General features: G+C 38.0%; 1 protein-coding gene and 1 long non-coding RNA gene across 2 annotated transcripts in view; both read left to right on the top strand.

Moving 5' to 3' along the window:
* The window catches only part of EXOC4 (exocyst complex component 4), an 808,183-nt gene that overhangs the window by 664,336 nt on the left and 119,200 nt on the right, over positions 1-24,647 (top strand). The window lies entirely within an intron of this gene.
* On the top strand, positions 1,127-24,643 carry LOC309666077. The gene is made up of 3 exons (XR_014266873.1): positions 1,127-4,365; positions 5,273-6,919; positions 6,953-24,643. It is a non-coding gene; the product is annotated as an uncharacterized lncRNA (long non-coding RNA).

Here is a 24,647-nt window from a genome sequence, read left to right on the forward strand (position 1 = left end):
TGTTCCTGCAGAGTTCCTGCTACTCCACATCCTCAGTAGCATGTGGTGTTGTCAGTGTTTTGGATTTGGTACATTCTAATAGGTGTGGAGTGATCTCGTTGTTTTCATGTGTATTTCCCTAATGACATATGATGTTAAGCATCTTTTCATATGCTTATTTAATAACTATATATATATTTTTGGTGAGATATCTGTTCAGATCTTTTACCATTTTTAAATTGGGTCATGCGTTTTCGTATTGTTGAGCTTTAAAAGTCTTTTGTATATTTTGGATACCAGTCCTTTAATTGATAGGTGTTTTACAAAAATTTTCTCCCAGTGTATGCCTTGTCTTTTGATTCTCTTCACAGAGTCTTTCGTAGAGCAGAAGTTTTTAATTTTAATGGAGGCAATCTTAATGATTTTTAAAACAATGGATCGTGCTTTTCTGCCGTCTGGTTTTAATTGAGTGTCTTGTGTAGTTCCACTTTTTCTCCTCTCTTAGTATATATATTATATTTCTTTTTTTTCTTAACTTCTTTTTTTAGTAGTTGCCCTAGAATTTGCAACATACGCTTATAATTAATGCAAGTACCCTATAACAAAGTAGTCCCAATTCTTTCCTCCCATCCCTTATAACATTGCTGCCATTCACTGCATTTATCCATCAGCTATAATCACTGTACATAATGTTGCTGTTATTATTTTGAACAAACTGTTACCTGTTAGATCAATTAAGAATAAGAGAAATAAAAGATTTTATTTACCTTCAGTTATTCTTTCTTTAATTCTCTTCCTTTTTTAATGTAGGTCCAAGTCTCCCTAAAGAACTTCTTTAACATTTCTTGTAAGGCAGGTCTACTGAAGACAAATTCCTTCAATTTTTGTTGGAGAAAGTGTTCATTTTTCCCTTACTTTTGAAGAGTAATTTCATAGGGTTCAAAATTCTAGGCTGATGATTGTTCTAACACTTTAAGTATCTCACTTTGCTATTCTTGCTTCCATGGTTTTTGAAGAAAAGTCCAATGTAATTTTTATTCTTCTTTTTCTATAGGGAAGGTAATTTTTTCCTATGGCTTCTTGCAAAGTTCCTTTGTTTTTGATTTTGTGCCATTTGAGTATTGTATGCCTGGGTATAGGAGTGTGTGGTGTTGTGTGTGTGTGTGTGTGTGTGTGTTTCATGCCTGGTGATCGCTGAGCTCCCTGGATCTGTGATTTGGTGTCTGTCATTAGTTTTGGGAAATTCTCAGTCATTATTGCTTCAAATATTTCTGTTTCCTTTTTTCTTTCTTCTCCTTCTGGTATGCCCATTACACATACATTATAACTTTTTGAATTTGTTCCTCAGTTCTTAGATATTCTGTTCTCTTTTCATTCTTTTTTCTCTTTGGATTTCTATTTTGGAAATTTTTATTGATGTTTCTTCGAGCATACTCATTCTTTCCTTGGTTATGCCCAGTCTATTAAATAAGTCCATCAAAGACATTCTTCATTTCTGTTATGGCATGTTTGATTTCTAGCATTTCCTTTTGATTCTTTCTTAGAGTTTCCATCTCTCTGCTTATGTTACCTATACTTTACATGTGTCAAAGGCACAGCTTGGCAAATTTTCATACTTTTCATTGTGTAACAGTATCCAGATCAAGAAACAGAATAATAGCAATAAGAAACAGAACAAAGCAATAGTGAGCCTTCTCGTGCTTCCTGATGGTCACTGTTTTCCTCTCTGAAAATGACCCGTATCTGACCTTTAAATACATAGATTAGTTTAATCTTTTTTTGGATTCTTTTTAAATGGAATCATGCACTTATATATTCTTTTATGACTGGCTTCATTTGTTCCACATTATATTGACAAGATTCATCCATATTCTTGTGTATAGGTCCTTATTACTCTGTACTCTATATTGTATTCCATTATATGGGTACACCCCAGATATTTTTTAATATTGTATTATTTGAATGTTTATGTGTGTATATATGCATTCATTTATTTTACTCCTGTTGGGTACCTGGGTACTTTCTAATTTAAAACTGTTTCAAATAGTGCTGCTTTGTATATTCTACTATATGCCTCTTAGTAATCATATGTATATATTTCTATTGCTTACATTCTAGGAGTCAAATTGCTGGGTCATAACATATGCATATGTTGAGTTGTAGTGCACACTGCCAAATAGTTTCCCAAAGTGGTAATAAGAGTTTGCACTCTCATAGCAGTGTATGAAAGTTCCAATTGCTCTGTTTCTCATCTGTATTTGATATCTTCCATCTTTTTAATTTTGGCCTTCTAGTAGATTTGTAGAGGTATCTCAGTGTGGTTTAATATGCATTTCTCTCATGACTAACAAAGTTGAACATATTTTAATGTACTTTTATGGTATTTATTGGCCATTTGAATATCCGCTTTCACAACATATTTGTTCAGATCTACTGCCCATTTTTTAATTAGGTTGTCTGTCTTTTCCCTACTGATTTGTAGGAATTCTTTATATATATGGATGTAACTCCTTTGTGATGGATAGGTAGTAGGTAGGTAGGTAGATAGATAGATAATGTCATCTTCCCCCACTTTACAAATTGCCTTTTCACTCTCTTAATGGTGTCTTTTAATAAACAGACTTTTAAAATTTTAATAAGTCAAATTTATTTTTTTAATAGATAGTACATTTTGTTTCCTATTTAGAAATCCTTTCTTATGCCAAAGTCACAGAGGTGTTTTTCTCTGAAACTTTTACTGTGATGAATATGTTTTTCCCTAGCATATGAAATAAGTTATATACTCTTAAAATTATATTTCCTATCCCTGCTCTCTACACTTCTTAATTTGTATCATGTTGTCATAACAATAGTAGCAGAGAGTAGCCTCATGATTTTTTCTATCAAAAGAGGTAAAGAATTATTGAGACATGATTAATTAGAGTACCAACTAGGAGTAATCAAACTGACCTTAGGGGAGAGTCAGGCCATGTTACCATCATGTTTTCCTGCTGCTAGATTTCTAAGAGGTCTGGGTAAGCATAGTCCCACTATTGATCTTTAAGTGTACTTATTTAATACATCTGTAACCTGAGTAGTTATATTAGAAGTAACTTCTGGGGGATAATTATTTTTCCCCAACTTTTCAGGTTACTTTAACTGAAAGTAAGTCTTCTTCCTGTTGTTCCTAGGCTTATTGTTTTTTATGCCTGCAAAGAGATTTTCAATCAGTTTTATTAGTTATCTTCAATAGCTTAGAGATAAGGGGAAGGGTTTCTAGCCCTATTTCAGAAAAGAGAAGGCTAATCCAGAGATGAACGTCTGTATACCACCTCATGCTTCTGATTTAGAAGAGCTAGAATTAAGTTCTTGGCTTTCTTTATTTCCTTTTTGCTCACTGCATTGTCACCTTCCATCTTAAATTTGAAGGGAAAGCAGATTTAACATATTTTTAAAAATTTTTGGTGAATTATTATATCCATGAAGTAAGATGCAGTCTTAGGTATATAACTCAAAGAAATGTTATGTGTGATTTTACTCATGTAACCACCTCCCCGATCAAAATACAGAACTTTTCTTGCACCCCAGAAGGTTACCTCAAGGTAACCACTATTCTGATTTTTATCACCATAGTTTAGTTTTGACTGTCCTTATATTTTATATAAATTTCACCATAGTATCTGGTTTATTTTCTGAACATTATGACTGAGATATTTGTCCACGTTTTTGCATGCAAACAGACATGCTTTGAAAACAAACTCTATTTGCTTTAAGAGAAGAAAAATAATTTTTTAGATCTATTTTGTTTTGTATGTGATTGATTCTTTTCTCTTAATCTGTCATATTCTCTATCCTGAAAGCAAAGGTAAGTAGAGGGGAAGACTCTTCATTGATATTCCAATGTGGTAGAGTTACAGAGCCTTGATTTTCACACATTAGAGTACCACAGAGCGTGGCATGAGCCAAAAAGACTGAAAAATCACACTCTCTTCCTGTAATTAGTTTTTAAAGCTTAGAGAGCTATTTGGCGCCCAGATGAATATAGAATCCAGTGTCCTTTGCATTGAATAAAGGTTATGCTCCCTTCATTACTAAACGAGGCCCTTTTCTATTCTTGTTTTTTAACTAAAAAATAAAATGTATTATTTCCTGGCTTAACTTTGAATAAAGGAAAAAAATAGGTCAGGCCAGGACTTTAATAGAAAAACGAAAAATAGCAAATATCCTTTTGTTCCCAAAGAAGCTGAAAGCAGGCTTTCTAGCCCATTATCTTTGCACCTGTCATATATATGTGTATAGTTATCCTTTTGAGATCAATGAATATCTACTGATAAAAGCAGTCCTGTTTTCTGGTCATGTAATTAACAGAAGAGATAAGGTGTTGGAAGAAGTAAAGGGGGTGGGGAGGCCTTGTGCATTAGAGACTATTCCCCCAAATCTGTTACCCCCATTTCACTCAGGGCCCCAGAATTTCAAAGAATAAGAGTCATTTCCCTAGAGCCAGGTTTGAAAATCCTGAAGTGGATAGATGTGATTGGCAGGACCAGGACAAGAGTATTCAGGTGATAAAAGCCAAAGAATATATAAAACTTACAAAATTAGTCTTGAGCTCCAGCATGAAGAAAGATGAATGATAAAGAATCAAGTTTTCTGGAAAGATTGTGTAATCTATTACAATCAAAGTTGACAGTGCCCGTATTTGATGGCAACATTGTGTGGTTTCAGGCACTATTATTCCCATGTAACAGATAAGGAAACTGAGGTGCAGAGAACTTAAATAACTGCCCCAAATTCACAGAGCCTCTAAGTTGACAGAGCTAGAATTTGAGCCCAAGTAGTCTGGCTCCTAGAGCTAGCACAGAGTGACCATCCAGCCTTAAATTGGGTGAGGAATTTGTACTTTTGGACATTTGAGTTATGCCTTCATTTTCATTGATCATCATACTCTTGACTGATATTTTAATTGTAATTTGCTAATGTTGCAGAAAGTTACCATACAGGTGCTTTTACCCTAGGTTTAGTTTGTTATTATTAGAATTAATTGTATCATATTTCATGTATTATATTGTTGCCCATTCTTTCCCTTCCAGTAACAGGTTGGTAACAGAATATCCAGATATTTGAGGGAAAGACTGTATTGAAACCAGGAATGTACAGTGCTTTAAAACTGATTGTCTTGGATGAATTGGGAGATTGGGATTGACATATATACACTACTATGTATAAAATAGGTAACTAATAAGAACCTGCTGTATAAAAAATAAATTAACTAAATTAAATTTTAAAAAACTGATTGTCTTATCTTTCCTCTGAGTTTTATGTTTGCCTAATCAAAGAAAAGAAAAAACAATTATTGTTGAAAAAAGAAAGAAGGATACAAAAGGGATGAAAATATAAAAATGATATAAAACAAATTATGTAGGTTTTAGATAGTGTGTGATACAGACCTGAATAAAGAAGAGAAACTAAATGACATTTTTAGCTATTTTTAGTTATTTAGAAGATAACTATTTATTTCATCTGGAGGATCAAATGAGTGATATGTTAAGACTGATTTTTGTCACTTTACAAAATTATGAACTCAGAGTGCTTAAAGAACTTTCAGAGAGCAAGGCAATTCCTAAGACTTTGTTTGGCATGAGTTCTATATTAGGTGTTTAATAAAAAGAGTCAGAATAGAAGCAGAAAGCAAGTTTGTACTTTAACCTTCTGTGGACCCTAATAGTACATCGAAGACCTTCAATAAATGTTGACTGAATGAAACTGAATTTAAAAATAGGAAGGATCATTCACTCTTCAAATGAAAAAAACTGAAATATGAAGAATGGTGAGCCAAATGCCTTAATTGGAAGAAAATGCTTTCAGTGGCCTCCCTGAAAGTTACATGCATAGTAGCATGTTCCTTTTGGAAGCTCACAGTCCTGAGTTCTAGTCCTCAGCACTGCCACTAATTAATCTCTTTTGTTTTGTTTTTGCCTTTGATTGGTCTTTACACTTCTTAAATTTCTTCATCCAGCTGAGATTAAACAAGAGAAGTAGAAATCTGTAAGCCTGGGAATGTATTTCAATGTAAACATAGTACTAATAAAGTAGAGCACAGGGGATTCCCTGGTGGTGCAGTGGTTAAGAATCCACCTGCCAATGCAGCGGACACGGGTTCGAGCCCTGATCTGGGAAGATCCCACATGCCATGGAGCAACTAAGCCCGTGTGCCACAACTACTGAGCCTGCGCTCTAGAGCCCTCGAGCCACAACTACTGAACGCATGTGCCACAACTACTGAAGCCCACATGCCTAGAGCCTGTGCTTCTCAACAAGAGAAGCCACTGCAGTGAGAAGCCCGGGCACCACAATGAAGAGTAGCTCCTGCTCGCCGCAACTAGAGAAAGCCTGTGCACAGCAACGAAGACCCAACACAGCCAAAAATAAATGAATAAATTAATTAATTTTAAAAAAATCACCTCAATAAAAAACAATAAACATTAAAAAAATTAAAATAAAAAATAAATTAAAAAATAAAGTAGAGCACAGATAATTTTCAGAAAAATTCCACTTGGAAATTTAAAGCATCTCAAAACAATATAAGCAATGACTGTTAAAAGGTTCTAGATAACTACAGCCATTGAAGACTCTTTAGAAAAATTTGAAGGAATAAGTAAAAGATCTGATGCAGGAAAAAAAAAAAGACTTTAGCTAGCTTGAACAAATGTTTATTAGAATAGAGACATTTATCCCACTACCTCTGCAGGCTTAATGTGACTTTAAAAATATAATTATAAAAGGAAAGATGAATCAGAAAATATGAATATATTAAGTAAGTACAGGAGTAGAAAATGCTTTGCTAAGATGTTTTTTTTCCCCTCGATTACACAAGATGAAGGTCACAGACGTATGTAGGACACTGACAGTCAAGACTGGATGAGAAGTAGATTTAAATCTCAAAATTAAACAAAAAAGACAGGTAATTAAAAAAAAAAAAAAAAAAAAAAGACAGGTAATTAACTGGAGAGTCAGCTACAAACATATCAATTAATGTTCAAGATGATTGAATTAGGCACTTTGTTATTATATCAAAATGATATGACTCCTGTTAGCATACGATTGGCAGTAAATGAAAACAAAATGTAAATTTCCTCTATACAGTGCATAAATGCTAGCCTACTGAGATGGTTATTTGAGGACTGTAGTTATCTGTTAGTATCATTAAAAAGTCACTAATATAGTATTTTCTACATTTTATTTTTTGTTTAATTTTAGATCATGGAATTATGAATTTTTTTTTAACTTAGATGTACATTCAATACCATTCTTCTTTCTCTCATTTGGAGTCTTAATAAAAGAAGAAATTAATCCCTCTAATTTAGTCCTACTCAGCCCTTCAGAAAGTGCGGTTGAGAATGATGTTCTGTGCCATTGTGATGGTGGCAAGGATACCAGTTATCTCTCTGGGGTAGGAGCAGGAAGAGGTGTTCCTAAGACAGGGGCAGACACGAGACAGTGCACACCCACCACTGAAAAGTCCCAGGCCTGCCGTCCTCTCCCTAATGCCATCTCTACTGGTAGCTGCTTTCTGCTGCAGGCTTACTTCCCTGCCGGATGATGAAGGACCCCTTGCCTTCTCGGCCCTATCTTATTGCATCTTTTCCTGTTCCCAGTCTACCATGCTCTTTCCTCCCTCTATGTGTTTGCGCATGCCCTTTCCTCTTCCTGAGATGCCCTCTGCTCATCCCACCCCTGCCTCCTGTACCTCTCCAGTTCGGCTCTCAGGATACAGCTCAGGTATCAACTCCTCCAGCGTCTCCTCCCCATAACCCTCTCCCTTTCTGCATCTCACCCTGCTTCCCTCCAGGGTTAGGAGCTCACAGTCTTTGGGGGAGTTAACAAATAAGCAACTTAGAGCAGGGTGAGTACTACCATTATAGGTAAAGATAATATGTAAATATGTTAAAAAGAGACCAGTAGAAAAATGAAAAATAATAATGTAACTACGCTGAGAAGGGGTAAGTGATACGATTTGGGGGGTGGGAAGAGGGGACATAGGTAAGCTAATTCCTCACCCATCCACAGAGCAGGAGGTCAGTATAAAAATTCTAAAATGAATGTATCGATGCATAGCAATTTCCACAGATTTATATACAGTGGTGGATATAACCACTGGAAGAATTAGAAACAAATTGTTTTTTTTAAAAAGTTGTAGGTGCTTCTTTCTGGGGCATAAGACTGAGGTGAGGGGGGTGGGACAGGGGACCATTGTTCATCATTATCGGTTATTTAACCATGAGTAATTAGTACTTAGCTTTTTAATTTTTATTTGCTTAAAAAAATTTCCACATGTCCTCAAACCCTGTTAGTATTCACTGCCAGTTCACCAATTGTTCACAAATACACTATCATTCTAACATTTTTTTAATCCCTGAAAAAATATCTTAATCTTAAGCCATCTTCAGTTTTCTGCCAATTTTATGTGAAGCATTTACTCCTCTCTGTAGTATACTTTGCCCCAGAGATTCCCATATCTCTCTTTGTCTTCCTCCTAAGACCCCCCCACCAATTGCTCAATCCCTTCCCCAGAGAGCTACCTTGAAGACATGACACTTATTTCCTCAGTTTCAGAATTATTGCCATTGCTTGAGATCAGTTGTTTAGTGTCTGCTCTGAATAGATTTAAAATTCTTAAAAGGAAATTGTATGGCAATTTGAGAAATAACCAGAATCATCAATAAACTGGAATACTCTATGAGGAAGTTCAATGCTATATAAATTTTGACTTTGAATTCTATAATAATTCTTGGTAGTTGAAAAACCAAAGTATATGTTTAGCTTATAATAAGTAATTATTGGTTGTTTTAATCCTATATGTTGATAATCTGTTTTGAAGCTTAAGAAATGTTCTTTATAGAAAACTATTGCTATTTCTAGGAATGCATAACTTAGAGTGGCTCCTGGCAGAAAAACTGTGCACCTCTGAAAGTCCCAGCACCTACAGAAAAAAAACCTGGTACCTTATTGTTTATATCCTGTGTTGCTGGACAACATCCTACAAAGTAGCCAGGCTTATTTGAGTGGCTTGGCTAAAGAAAGATGCATTCATGTTCCAAGCTAACCGAGCATTTCAAGTGCAGCTTTATTCCAAGTTGAATCTGAATCAGAACTCTGAGCAGTGCCATCAGCCTGAAAATAATGTGCTGCTTCCCAATTCGCTCTTTGCTTGTTGTTACCTAGTATCGATTTTCATGGAACTTTTCACTGTATTTACACACTGATATATCAGTGTACTCATCTACTTGGTACCAAAAAGGGAGGTACAGAATGTGGAGAAAACCCTGAGACTGAGCCCTGAGTTCCTACCCCACCCTACCCCTAATTCTCCATGTGTCTTTAGCCAGGTTCCCTCACTCTTCTGCATCTCCATCCCTCATCTGTAAACAACAACCTTTTTTAAAAATTTTATTTTATTCAAGTATAGTCGATTTACAAGGTTGTGTTAATTTTTGCTGCACAGCAAAGTGATGCAGTTATGCATATATATACAGTGGCTCCTGGCAGAAAAACTGCACAGCTCTGAAAGTCCCAGCAGAGGTGGGACTTTCTTTTTCATATTCTTTTCCATTATGGTTTATCACAGGTTACTGAATATAGTTCCCTGTGCTATACAGTAGGACCTTGTTGTTTATCCATTCTATATATAATAGTTTGCATCTGCTAGCCCCAAACTCCCAATCCACCCCTCCCCCACTCCCCCCTTTGGCAACCACAAGTCTGTTCTCTGTGTCTGTGAGTCTGTTTCACAGATAAGTTCACTTGTGTGATATTTTAGATTCCACATATAAGTGATATCATATGGCATGTGTCTTTCTCTTTCTGACTTACTTCACTGAGTATGATAATCTCTAGGTCCATCCATGTTTGCTGCAAATGGCATTATTTCATTCCTTTTTATGGCTGAGTAGTATTCCATTGTATATATGTACCACAACTTAATCCATTCATCTGTCGATGGACATTTAGGTTGTTTCCATGTCCTGGCTATTGTGAATAGTGCTGCTATGAACATAGGGGTGCATGTATCTTTTTGAATTATAGTTTTGTCTGGGTATATGCCCAGGAGTGGGATTGCTGGATCATATGGTAATTCATTTTTAGTTTTCTGAGGAACCTCCATACTGTTCTCCATAGTGGCTGTACCAACTTACATTCCCACCAATGTACAATGTAGGAGGGTTCCCTTTTCTCCACACCTTCTCCAGCATTTGTTATTTGCAGACTTTTTTTTTTTTTTTGGCTGTGTTGGGTCTTTGTTTCTGTGCGAGGACTTTCTCCAGTTGCGGCGAGCGGGGGCCACTCTTCATCGCACTGCGCGGGCCTCTCACTGTCGCGGCCTCTCCCGTTGCGGAGCACAGGCTCCAGACGTGCAGGCTCAGTAGTTGTGGCTCACGGGCTTAGTTGCTCCGCGGCATGTGGGATCTTCCCAGACCAGGGCTCGAACCCGTGTCCCCTGCATCGGCAGGCAGACTCTCAACCACTGCGCCACCAGGGAAGCCCCTGTAGACTTTTTAATGATGGCCATTCCGACTGGTGTGAGGTGGTACCTCATTGTAGTTTTGATTTGCATTTCTCTAATAATCAGTGATGTTGAACGTCTTTTCATGTGCCTGTTGGCCACCTGGATGCCTCCTTTGGTGAAATGTCTATTTAGGTCTTCTGCCCATTTTTCAGTTGGGTTGTTTGTTTTTTTGTTATTGAGTTGTATTAGCTGTTTGTGTATTTTGGAGATTAAGCCCTTGTGTAAATGACAACCTTTGATTCTCAAACTTCTAGGCTGGTTTTGTGAGTGTGTGTGCGTGTGCACGCACACCCACACACATGCTTTAACTAGCATATTAGGTCATATTTTACGTCCAGTGAAGTTGTGTTTTTATGTTGTGTATTTACACTTTAGAATAGGTTGGAACCCTTTATATAATCAGTACACTTAGTACATTCTGTCCATTATGTAGAATTTTGAATATAATTTTTCTATTTTTTTAGCTACTAACGGTTCTGGTTTTAGTATGTTTACATTTTTGGCATATTTTTGGTAAACATTCATCATTTATTTGATATCTCAGAATCACAACTTTCAATTATAAAGCTGTTTTGATAAGGAAACTTGGTCGATTCCTTGATGATTATTGTTTTCCAGAAAAACATCGTCATAAAAGCAGAAAGTGCCTGTAAAGGCTTTTGAAACCAGGGTCCTTGATCAGATCAGGATTCAGCACTATAAAGGAGTAGGGTTAATGACAAGCATGCTTCTAGCATCATTGCTTTAGAATTTTGTTGTTGAATGTCAGGCCTAGAGTGAGACACACAACAGTTGCTCAATAAATGCTTGGTGACTGTATGTCTGTACTCATGTACTACTTGATATACAACTAAAGGAGTTAAATAAGAGTAAGGATAGCATAGAAGGAGTCTTAGAGTATAGGGTGTGTATTAGTCTGCTCGGGCTGCCTTATCAAAATACCCTGGACTGGGTGCTTTACACAACAGAAATTTATTTCTCACTGTCCTAGAGGCTGGGAAGTCCAAGATCAAGGTGCTGGCCAATTCAGTTCCCGATAAAGGCTCTCTTCCGGGCTTGCAGAGGCCTATTTTCTTGCTGTGAACTCACAGGTCAAGGAGAGAACAAGAGATTTCTCTCAGGTTTCTTCTTATAAGGGTACTGATCCCATCATGAGGGCTCCACCTTCATCATGACGTAATTACCTCCAGAAGATCCCATCTCTAAATACCATCACTTTGGGGTTGGGAGCCTCAACATATGAATTTGGGGGACTACATCTCAGTTCATAGCAAGGTGAAGATACTTAACTGTTTACCTTTACCTGTTACAGTCTTAGCTTTAATTTTACATTAATGATTGGAAATTAGTCAAATAAAAAGGCTGTTTAATGTATAGAGTATGTTACTACTAATACAGGCAAAGGGACAAAAGTTATGCTTCCCAGGAAGAAACATGGCAACTTAAATTAAAACTACGACTGTAGAGAAAATTTAAAGAATTTCTTGTCAAATGACTTATGCAGTTCTGAGTCAAATAGGAACAGGGTTGTTTTTTTTACATAATGAATCTCCTGTAATGTAGTATTTGAACTTATCACCTAGTCGTCTTCTGTTGACCTGTGATTAAAATCTTGGCCTTTAATTGGAGGCTCACTGTTTGAACCTTGATGTTTTGCCACCAGCCCAGCCTATACAGGCTTTTGATAAAAAGGGTGATGTTTTTCTGTCTGTCTGTCAGGCAGGGAACCCAGGTAGAGGTAAAACTGCCTGTAGCAGAATGGTGCCTGAGCTTCAGTCTCTAGACCTTTGCCCTGCCATCACCTTGGTAAACCTCTAGCCTTTCTTTTCTAGAAGAGACTTATTTGAGCATGATAGTTTTTCTGTGCTCACCCATGAGAACATAGCACATAAACTACTCCAGAATTCCTATACAAGGACAGAAAGATGAAATGACAGAAGAAATTCTGCGTTTATGCCTACGTGGATTGAACATGTCAGAACATAACTGGCTGTCATGCTGAATTTTCTCTCTCCAGATCTGAAAGGAGAACAGCGTGAACAGTTTGCAAGGGCTCTGACTGTTTTAGTAATATTGTTTACGTTTTTAATTTAGTGCATTAAATTCTCACCATACAAGTTATGTTGTACCTCGTACAAAACCTTTGTTTCCCAAAACTCAGCACACTGGGAAGAAACTTAAAGAGTACTGTCAAGAGATCCAGTTAGGAAGCAATTCCTAGGAGATGCTGTTCTAGGAACTGTTCTGGGCAGGGGAGATACTGATTTTGAAACGTGCATCAGTTTTCCATCTATTTCTCATTTCTGATTTTTTTCCCCTAAACTTAAACTTGTTTTAATTTGGAAAGTTTTAAACCCATAGAAAAGTTGAAATAACAGTCCAGTAACTGCATATATACCCTGACTTAGATTTACTGACTGTTAACATCTTGCCATTCCCTCTCAGTTTCCTCTCCAAATATATATACGCACTTCCCTCTTGCCAAATCATCTAAAAGTAGGCTTAAAGATAGCATGACTTTTTACTCTTAAATTCTTAGCATGACTTTCCCAAGAACAAGGGCATTCTCCTACTCACCTGCATTATTACCATGTGCTTTATGTTGCTGCCGTAACAGATTACCAGTGGCTTAAGACAATACGGATTCATTTTCTTAACAGTTCTGTAGGCGAGAAGTCCAATACAAGTCTTAATGGGCTAAGATCAAGGTGTCTGCAGGGTTTCATTCCTTCCTGGAGGTTCTAGGGGAAAATCCATTTCCTTGCCTTTCCAGCTTCTGGAGGCCAACCTCATGCTCCGGTCTGTGGCCTCCTCCTCCATCTTCAAAGCCAGCAACCTAGCCTCTCTCTGAGCCTTCTTCCATCATCACATCTCTCTCCCTGACCACAGCTAGGAAAGCTTCTTCACTTTGTGATTAGATTTGGTCCACCCAGATAATCCAGGATAATCCCCCCATCTCAATGTCCTTAACCTTAATCATATCTGCAAAATCATTTTTGCCTTATAAAGTAACATAATCATAGGTTCCCAAGATGAGGGTATAGACATCTTTGAAGGGCCATTGTTCTGGCTACCACACCACACCTAACAAAACCAGCCTTCATTCAAAGTTTATCCAATGTACAGTCTATAGTCAAATTTCCCCGATTACCAAAAAAGTGTCATGGATCCAATCAAGGTTTACACATTATAATATGTCTCTTTGGTTTCCACTAATCTATAACAGCCTCATCAGCTCCCTCTCTTTTTCATGACATGGAATCCTTTGATAAAGAGTCTAGGCCAGTTACCAAGTAGAGATCTGAATTTAGCTAAAAGTTTCTTTGTGATTATATCCAGACTGAACATATCTGTCAAGAATACCCATGTAGGTGGTGTTTTGTGCTTCCCACTATGTCACTTCATATAAAGTCTGGCTGTGCTGCTACTGGCAATGCCAAGCTTGACTTTTTGTTTAAGGTAGTGACTGCCAGATTTCCCCATTGGAAAGGTGGGACGTTTCTCTATAAAATGCTTGATAGAAGTTCGCCATCTTTGGGAGACACAATCAAGGAACACATTCACAGAGCCAGACTTTAACACAGCATTTCTCACACTGTGGGTCATGGCATATTAGCGAATTACAAAATCATTCTAGTGGACTTTGAACCCCCCAGAGGAACTAGGACAGGGCCTGGGTAATGATGGATTCCTAGTAAATATCTGCTAAAGAATGTATGGCTCAGTAATAGGCAGATAACCCAATTAAAAAATGATCAAAGGGAATTCCCTGGTGGTCCAATGGTTAAGAATCTGCCTTCCAATGCAAGGGACGTGGGTTCGATCCCTGGTCGGGGAACTAAGATCCCACGCGCCACGGGGCAACTAAGACTGTACGCAGCAACTACTAAGCTCACCCGCTCTAGAGCCCGTGCACCGCAACGAAGAGCCTGCGTGCCGCACCTAAGACCCGGCGCAGCCAAATAAATAAATAAATAAATTTTTTTTTTTAAATGATCAAAGCGTCAGAATTGCTGCTGCTCTAAAGAATGTATACAAATCATCAGTAAGCACATGAATAGATGCTCAGTATCACTAGCCATCAAGGAAATGAAGATCAAAACCACGAGACACTACTTCACATCCACTAAGATGACTATAATTTTAAAAGATGGGTAATCACAAGTGTTGGCAAGGATGTGAAGAAATTGGAACCCTCGTGTACTACTGATGGAAATGTAAAATGATGCACTCACTTTAGAAAACAGTCTGACATATTCTCAAAGGGTTAGAGTTACCATATATGACCCAGCAATTCCATTTCTCGGTATATATACCCAAGAGAAATGAAAACATACATCCACACAAAAATTTAGACGTGAATGTTCATAGCAGCATTATTTATAATAGCCAACAAATGGAAACAACCCAACTATCCACCAAGTGATGAACAGATAAACAAAATGGGATAGATCCATGATATATCCAGTGCGATACTATTTGGTAATAGAAGAAGTACTACTGTATGCATGAACACGGATAAACCTTGAAACCATGTTAAGTAAAAGAAGCCAGTCACAAAAGATGACATATTGTGTGATTCCATTTATATTAATAGGAATTATATATGAATGTCCAGAATAGGGAAATCTATAGAGACAGAAAGTAGATTAGTGGTGACCTAGGGCTGGGGTTGAGGATAAATTGGAAGTCTAACAGGTGCAGGGTTTCTTTTTGGAGGAGATAAAAATGTTCTAAGTTAATTGTGTGATTGTGTGACTCTGTGACTATACTAAAAGCCAACCATTGAACTGCACATACTAAGTGGGTAAATTTTATGGTATATAAATTCTATCTCAGTAAAGCTATTATTTTAAAAAATGCCCGTGACTGAGCCCCACCCATGCCAATTAAAGTTGAATTTTGGCAGGTCGAGTTTGTCATCAGGTATTTTGTTTAAACTTCTCTAGTTAAGTTTTTAATGTCTAGCCAGGGTTATAGCTACTGGTTTAGACTAACTACCAAAATCCTTCTCAGTGCCAGAACACTGTAAATCCAAAAGTCTAGTGCTTTATGCCTGTCCCAGTGAACAAGGTGATTTAAAAGCACAAGGGGACAAGCTGGTGGTCACCCCCCAACACACCTTAATAATAGTCATGATTAATTTCTTTGGCTGACATCTCTGAGTGAGTAGAAACTCCAGTTCCCCTGCAACATATATATATATATATATATATATATATATATATATATATATATATATATATATATATGGCAAGTATATTAAGAGTATTACAAGTTTCTAAATCGTGGACAGACAGAAGGCAAAGAAAGCAAATGAAAAATCTTTGATTGTGATTATTGAAGGAGGAGACAAATTTCTGAAGAGGAGAAATTACTTATTAAATATGAAAAATAGCTACTCACATGATTGTGTGTGATGAAAACTATTGAAGGATAGACTTAGTGATGAGGTTTAGCAGTTTCTAGGAAGAAAAAAATAATAATGTAATCAAGGTAACTGGACTATTTTATTTCTGCCTATTTATGAGGGTTTAGCCAAGATCATTTTAGAAAAAGTTTTTAAAAACCTGATTAAAGAAACCATCAGAATGGTACCACCTCCATTATTTTTGACACAGACAAATTAGACAGGTTTTGAAAGTGTTGAAGATTGAGCAGTTGTAAAAAGCAGGAGCGATAGATGGAAGTGTCATTGTCACATCTCGTAAGAATCACTCGGTATTATTAGGAATCTAGGTAGGTGACCTGACCTTTTTATAACCTTCATCAGTTTAAGCTCTGACGGATAATGGCTAAGTGGTCTTTACAGGTTACCTTAACATGTCTCAGTTTCTCTGTCTATGTAACAGAACTAACTAATCCCATGCCAAATCAAGTTCCAGCTGCAGTGAATATGGTCAGACATCTTATTAGGCCTAGTATAAGTCAAGGTCTGATCCAGAAAACAGAAACCACTTCAAGTATTCCCATAAATTCCTTCAAGTGGGAATTAAATGTAGGGAATTGGTTATTACAGGTGAATGAGGACCTGAGTGTCAAACAGAGGACATTAGGAGAACCTGTAGATTAGCAACAGCAAGGAGCCACTGCCTCCCTTTAGCTCTTTCCAAAGGGAAGAGCCATTTACTGGAGCACAAAGGTACCCAAAGGAATTTGGGGCATGGTAGGAGCTAGAGCCAAAAAGGAGATGTGTCTGCTGTTGGAGACATGACCCAAGGCAGAGGGGGAGGGAGAGGAATAGCAATGCCCTGACTTCTTCTCCTTTCCCTTTAGCCTTCAGTTTCCCATCAGGGCCTCCCATTGTCAGTACCCAGCTGAGAACCTGGAAAACAGCTGGCAGGAGTCAACCCCTGCCTCCCCCTGATACAGATCACAGCAAAGGTGAGGAATGGATCTTAGGGCAAACAAGCCTGGACTTTCAGGGTTCACCCCTTTTTTATTCTGTATCCATTAAAACTGGGTACTTCTGCCCAATTCAAGGTAACTACTCATCATTTAAAGGAATTCTCCCTCTCTCCCCAACAAGGGTGAGTCAGCCTCATCCATCATTGAATTCATCTCAAGTCTAGGATCTCTGCAGTCCCATGTCAAGGCAGATGTGATTCCTCATATATGGTGACCTCTGAACTAGAATGGAAAGTTAATACTACCAGCTCCTCATGTAAAATAGTAGAAGAAATAGCACCTCACACCCATTAGGATGACTATTATTTTTAAAAATAAAATTAAAAATAAAACGGAAAATAGTAGATTTTGATGAGGATGTGGAGGAGTTGGAACCCTTGTGCATTGCTGGTGGAAATGTAAAATGATGCAGCCACTCTGGAAAACAGTTTGGTGGTTCCTCAAAATGTTAAACATAGAATACCATATAAGCCAGCAATTCCATTTCTCTGTATATACCCAAAAGAATTGAAAGCAGAGATTCAAACTGATACTTGTGCACCAATGTTCATAGAAGCATTATTCACAATAGCCGAAAGGTGGAATCAATTCAGATGTCCATCCACAGAAGAAAGGATAAACAATACGTACACACAATGAAATACACAGCCTTAAAAAGGAATGAAATTCTGATACATACTATAAGACAGGTGAACTTTGAAAATATTATAAGTGAAATAAGCCAGACATAAAAGGACATATATGATTCCACTTATATGAGGTACCTGGAATAGGCAAATTCATAGAGGCAAACTATAGAATAGTGGTTCCCAGGGGCTGCGAGGAGGAGGGAATGGGAAGTTACTCTTTAATGAGTACAGAGCTTCTCTTTGGAAGATGGAAAAGTTCTGGAAATAGTGATGTTGGTTGTACAACATTGTGAATGTACTTAATGCCGTTAAACTGTACACTTAGAAATGATTCAAATGGTAAGTTTTATGTATATTGTGCCACAAAAATTAGGAGTTTGGGATTAACAGATACACACTACTATATATAAAATAAACAATAAGGACAGGGAACTACATTCAATATCTTGTAATAACTTATAATGGAAAATATTCTGAAAAAGAATATATATATGTACAACTGAATCACTTTGCTGTACACCTGAAACTAACACATATTGGTAATCAACTATACTTCAATTTAAGAAAAAAATAAGGGAGTGGAAAACAAAAAGAAACCCTTGATTAGTATGTGCATAAAAATGCAGGGCTGCTGCAGCCTCCATTTCTATAACTGGTCACATTTCTCTAATTGGTGACATTTATTACTTCCTTCTTCTACCATCCATCCCACGTTGCCTTTGCCCTCTGCCAGCGCTCAGCCGCTCAGAGTGTTTTACCTATTTGTGTTGAACTGAGCCTTTGTTCCTGAAAAAGGCTGAGTTCTTGGCAGTTGTGCCTTTAGTCGGCTGCTATGGGTTTTTTTCCATGACTGTTACTATGGACCTGGAAATACTAAAAGGGGTTCCAGTGAATCCGACGTAGTCCTCTCCGCCTTTACTGCATAGAAGCAACTCACTTTGCCCTTGGCAATTGAGGTCAATCCTTCCAGGCATCAAACCGACCCCTTTCTCTGCCTGTTGGTTCAGTAGTGTGAGAAGCCCAAAATAGCTGGTGGACAGTCTCTCTTACCCATATAATTTAGTCATTGTTGTATTTTCTGGTGGAAGCATTCCTTCCTGAGTGCCTCTAGACCAAAGTTGTGGGAACAGGAGCAGAACCTCCATGAGTAGTTTTAATAATGAGAAGAGGGACCATTCCTACTTCTAATCCTTGGATTCCCAGACCTGTACTTTCTTGTTATTGGAAAAACAAATAAATAAATAACAGCAGTGTATATTGGTCTCTTGAGTCAAAGTACCCTAGCACTCCAGCCTTGTACATGTTGTTTCCCAACTGGACCATAGCTGAATCCTGCATCAGCCATTTCACCCAGTAAGTTTCTTGGCCAGCAACGTTGTTGAATAGCACACCATGATTGTGAATAAGAGCTTGAATAAATCTCCTGATAGCGGTGCCCCTCGAAACATTTCAGGCAAGGAAAGCAATTCCGTTCTCAGAGTGGGTACAACACTGCCCCCTCCAGGACGCAAGGCATCTGGTCGTCTGCTTCTCCACCTGAGCCAGCCAGTGTCTGTCTTTCCCCTGCTCTGTTCTGGATCATAGGGGACTGCCCTTTGTACAGTGTTTCCTGGCTCTTTGGGGCAGTTATGTTACAGCGGGACAGCAATGGGAAGTAGTAGTAGAAGATTTGGGGAGTGGGACAGGGTCTGAGCATGTATGTTATGTGGTCAAATGTAGCCCAGATCTGCAAATCAGTCACTTTGAAACGATTTGTGATGTTTCTTTCATAAGTGCATTTAGTCTGTTGAAAGTGCACTTTTTTTTTTTTTCCTTCCTAAGATTTCAGGGAATAACAGAATGATTTAAAGACTAAATGGAGACAATTTTCACATCTTTGGCAAACTTCTCTTAAATGAATTGTCAGATCGACCTCTTTAAAGATTATAAATTGTGTGGTAAAATTAAATTAAACAGGTTTTACACTCTTGGCAAAGTTCTCTTAAATGATTTCTTGTCAGATTCAAGCTCTTTAAAGATTATAATTGTGTGGTAAAATTAAACTTAACAGGTTTAACACACTCCTTCAGTGTTTTAGGCTTCTACGTGAGCATGCTGGCCTACTGATAATAAAGGTGACTTCTCACATAGGTCCAGTGCCTGAAGCATACAAGTTTTGGGTTCTGATATCTGTTCCTGGGTATATCAGATAATCTTTAGGCCATGACTGAATGCCTCTTATTTCACCTTCTCCAGATAATGATTATTCTGCTGCCCATTTCACATAAACATATTGAATGTCTTCATTCAATAATGTGCTTTCATAATAAGCAGAAGATGAAGGCTAAGTAAGAATTCAGATCTACAAAGAAGAAACAGTACTAACCCAGATGCTGGGGGTAGTCATTCTAGCCATGAGACCTCCACAGTGGACACTGGCTGCCATCTGTTTCTTTGGTTTTTTTGAGAACATTTTTTAAAAATTGAAGTATAGTTGATTTACAGTGTTTCAGGTGCACAGCAAAGTGATTCGACTATACAAATACATATATATCTATTCTTTTTCAGATTCTTTTCCATTATAGGTTATTACAAGATATTGAATATAGTTCCATGTGCTATAGAGTAGGTCCTTGTTTATCTATTTTATGTATAGTAGTGTCTGTTAATCCCAAATTCCTAATTTATCCCTACCCCCCTTCCCCCTTTGTTAACCATAAGTTTGTCTTCTATGTCTGTGAGTCTAATTCTGTTTTGTAAATAAGTTCATTTGTATCATTTTTTTAGATTCCACATATAAATAATATCATATGATATTTGTCTTTCTCTGTCTGACTTACTTCACTTAGCATGATAATCTCTAGGTCCATCCATGTTGCTGCTAATGGCATTATTTCATTCTTTTTGATGTCTAGGTAGTATTCCATTGTGTGTACACACACACACACACACACACACACACACATCTTCTTCATCCATTCATCTGTCAGTGGACATTTAGGTTGCTTCCACGTCTTGGCTATTGTAAATAGTGCTGCTATGAGCATTGGGGTACATGTACCTTTTCAAATTATAGTTTTGTCTGGATGTATGCCCAGGAGTGAGATTGCTGGATCTTATGGTAACTTTATTTTTAGTTTTTTAAGGAACCTCCAAACTGTTCTCCATAGTGGCTGCACCAATTTACATTCCCACCAACAGTGTAGGAGAGTTCCCTTCTGACTGCATCTTGAGCAAGCCTGAAGCCACAGTCCAAACCAGCTTTTAGACCAACCAACCATTGTCTCCAGTTTGGCTCAAGTAACTGTAATACCCATGTCCTCCAATTTTCCAGGTTAAAATGCTTGATGCGTCCATCTGAAAGATTTTCTCATTTGTGGTAGGGCTTTCAGGTTTTTGTTTTTAATCATAAGGTAAACACGTTCATTGGAGACAGTATAGAAAATACGGAGAAACACAAAGCATGATCCAGTCACAAAATTAACATTTTGGTATATAGATATCCAATCTTTTTTCAGTTCATATAGATATATAATTATGTTCTTTTTAAATATAGGGTGCCTACAGGTTTTTTTTGCTCAACTTCATATTATGGCTAAAAATAAACTATATCAAACATTTTTTCTATGGTATCAAATATTTTCTACTATGTAATTTCTAATGACTGCATAGTTCTCCACAGTGTGGCTATGCCATAATTTATTTAATAAATTAGAGGGTTTAGGAAAAAATCTGTAGTTGAGCAGCTAGAGCCATCCCCTTAAGGTTATTGTAACACATAAAACCCGTCCGCCAAACTCTTTGACATACACAAATCCTCGAAGGAGTGGTTTTTCGTGTGAAATGGTTATAGCTGTCAGTCATTTATTCGCCATGTCATGGCTCTGGTGCTCTCTCCAGGTTTTTAGGGGGTGATTATGGATTCCTGTCAAATGCGATGTCTACTATATATTCAACACGAGGCAGTTTGTATTTTTCTCCGTCTATTGCTTTCCCGTCAGAGGAAGTTAAGCACATCTCTGTGAGCCAAAGGGGAATGGGATAGACGTCTAGCGCTGGCAGCACACGGCAGACATGCTCGGGCCCCAGAGATCCCGCATAAGTAGATTAGACTGCTACATAAATACATTTGTCTTGATTGTCACGTTCCGCCCAGGGTTACACCTACATGCGTAAAAATGGCTCCAAGCCTGTTTTTCAAAGGCAGTTTGCCTCCCTTGTTGCTTTTTAGCCACCCAGCCCACAGGCATTTTTTGTGTTACAGCTATCAAAGATGATTAAGGGGCTGGGAGAGTTGATATATAAGGACAGATTAAGAAAACTAAATATTTACAACTTGACTGAGTGATAGCCAAGGGGAAGATACTATAACTGTCTGCTGGGCTCAAATCATGGAAGAGATATTGTTTTGCTTTCCCCAGTAACTCAATTTTAGGGATATCTAAATTCAGAGAAAGTTTTCTGAAGATGACATCACTTATGCTAATTAGATAATCGTGTCAGTTGAAATTACATTTCGCTGCTTACTAGCAGAAACTTGGAATAGCAGTGGCTTAAACAAATAAGGTTTCATTTTCTCTCCTATAACATGAAGCCCAGAAATGTATCGTCTCGGGCCGTGTGGCAGTTCCATGATGTCATCCGTGCCCCCATGCCCTCCTGTCTTTGGCGCCATTATTCTCAGCATGATATTCATACTCAAGGTCACCTGGTATTTGAAGAAGAGCTACCACAGCTTAACTTGCCTTGGCTGAATTCCAGAAAGGGGAAGGCAAAAGAGGTCCCTGCCAACTAAGACTGCTTGGAAGAACTTTCTCGGAAGCCCATTTCCTGATTCCAGTTTATATCTCATTGACCACCACATCAACAAGAGGGGCTGGGAAATTGAGCAGGGTTTTTGGTTTGGTTGATTTTGTTTTTACGTTGGGTACCTTGCTTACCACAGCGATATCAAGGTCCTTTGACTGAGAAGGCGTGGGAACATGGCTGCCGGGTAGGCAACCATGGTGGTTTCTGTCACAACGACTTACCTCTTAAAGCTTCTGAGAAGTCTGGACTCTGCGACACAGTGGCATTTGCTATGATGTTCCATTTGTAAAACTAGCCCTTGCGATCTAATTTATTTACTTCTCATCACTCATCTATTTCAATTTATTTGTCACAGCATACCCTGGGTTGATGCTAAATAAACCAGCCATCTCAGCAGACCTAAGAATAATAGTAACTACAACTTACTAGCTTTTACCCAGTTCCATGCACTGTGTTATGCACTTCACATCACCTGAATGGTTTCCTTCAAAATCCTCCAAGGGGGATGGGGAGTAGATATGGATAAATGAAATCATACTCACCATGAGTTGCTAATAATTGAAGCTGAGCAATGGCTATGTGGAAGTTTGTTATTACTTATATACTCTTCTCTCTACTTTTGTAATAATGGAAATTTTCCCAGTAAAGATCTTTAAATCACCTCGTCTACATCTTACATTATTTCATATGAGGTCGGTACTATTACCCCTAGCTAACAGTGCTCGGGGCAGTTAAGCAGCATCACACAGTGAGTGAGTGGCAGATTTAGGATTCAGACCCACGTCTGCCTGACGTAGAAGCCTGTGCTCTAACCCTTATTATTCAAAGAAAGCATGCTTCCCTGGTAAGGAGACTGAAACTCGTCAGAAATGTAGATTTTCAGGCCCCACCCAAGCCCTATTACAGGACCCCCGAATAAGGTTTGTTTGCACACCCGGGGTTCCCCTGCTCTGTCCACTGCACTGTTATTGCCTTGGTAGCCACAACTTAACCAACTCAATTGTGAGTTTCCCATAAAAAATGATACCCTCTGTTGAAGCAAGAAGCCTTATCATGAGTCACTACTTGGTAGCATTTAATGATAATTGAATAGGCATTTAATTCAGAGCGGTTAACCTGTCTCAACCTTGAGTGTCTGCTGTAGTGCTGAGCACTAAATGCCTGTGTGTCAATTAAGCGTCATTCTGACTATGTGTCAGCTGCTAATAATCACTGCTTGCTTGAAACTTAGTTTGGTTTGTTCTATTGAAATAACGCCCTTGCTTCTATTAACTTAAGGTGTTGTGAATTTTAAACGTTTTGGGACTTACAGAAAACTGTTCAGCTACCTGTTCTACCTTCCGGCAGCATCACCTCTGCTTACCCACCTCTGTATAACTTTCCTGAAAAGACATGATTTTTCTCCCTAACATCTTCAGTCATCTTGTATCATTTCAGCCCTGTTTTTGAAAGAAAGAGAACTATGGGTTAGTTCTTGTGTGTCACGTAGGCAGAACGTCAGCCTCTATTTCTCCCTCTGTGCCTTGGCTGTGCCATATGGTCTATAGGATCCCTTCCAATGTCATTCTTCTCTAACCCCACGTAACGTGATTTTTCAAGCCGCCCAAAACAAAAACATTATGAAGACACTGGACTGTATGTGAAATCCACTTGATTATGTTTTTTCAGCCAGTAAAAGGATCCCTCATTGATTCGTACTCGTTTCTCTGTCCGAATAATGAATGCCTTAACGCTGTGTAGCTTCCTTGCCTCAGATCCTTGTTAGAACAAGTAAATGAATGAATGAATAAATGGATGAATGAGGCCTGTCATCCATCTCAACTATAATCTGCTTTCTCAAAGAGGCTGGGCCCTCTGCTTTTGAACAGCTTAAAAGATTTTCAAGCTGCCAGGTGAATGTGTTTGTTTTATATATTATAATCACCTTCAAACCATGTATATACTTAACACCCTAAGCTGTTCTTCAACTTCCATAGCAGAAGAGGTTAGGGAAAAACCTACAAAAGAGCAGGCATCAAAGCCATCCCCAGGGACCATCACTGTATAGGTCAGGCCCATGCTGGTTGAAGGTACAAGCATCAGAGTCACTTCATTCTTCTTCCACGCACTCTTTCTCCTACAAGAGTAATTTTAAGCCAGTTTATGTATAAGATAATGTTCTCACAAAATTAAACCTAGGAAAAATAGCATGCTGTAATATAGTAACGATAACAACCATTTTGCTAGACATGCCTTAGAATGTCTTGTCTACCCCTATCTTTTCCATGCTATGAGTAAAGTGTGTTTATGATTTGTTTTGC

The sequence above is a fragment of the Balaenoptera physalus genome (assembly GCF_965194825.1).
Source record: "Balaenoptera physalus genome assembly, chromosome: 8".
Taxonomy (NCBI): Eukaryota; Metazoa; Chordata; class Mammalia; order Artiodactyla; family Balaenopteridae; genus Balaenoptera; species Balaenoptera physalus.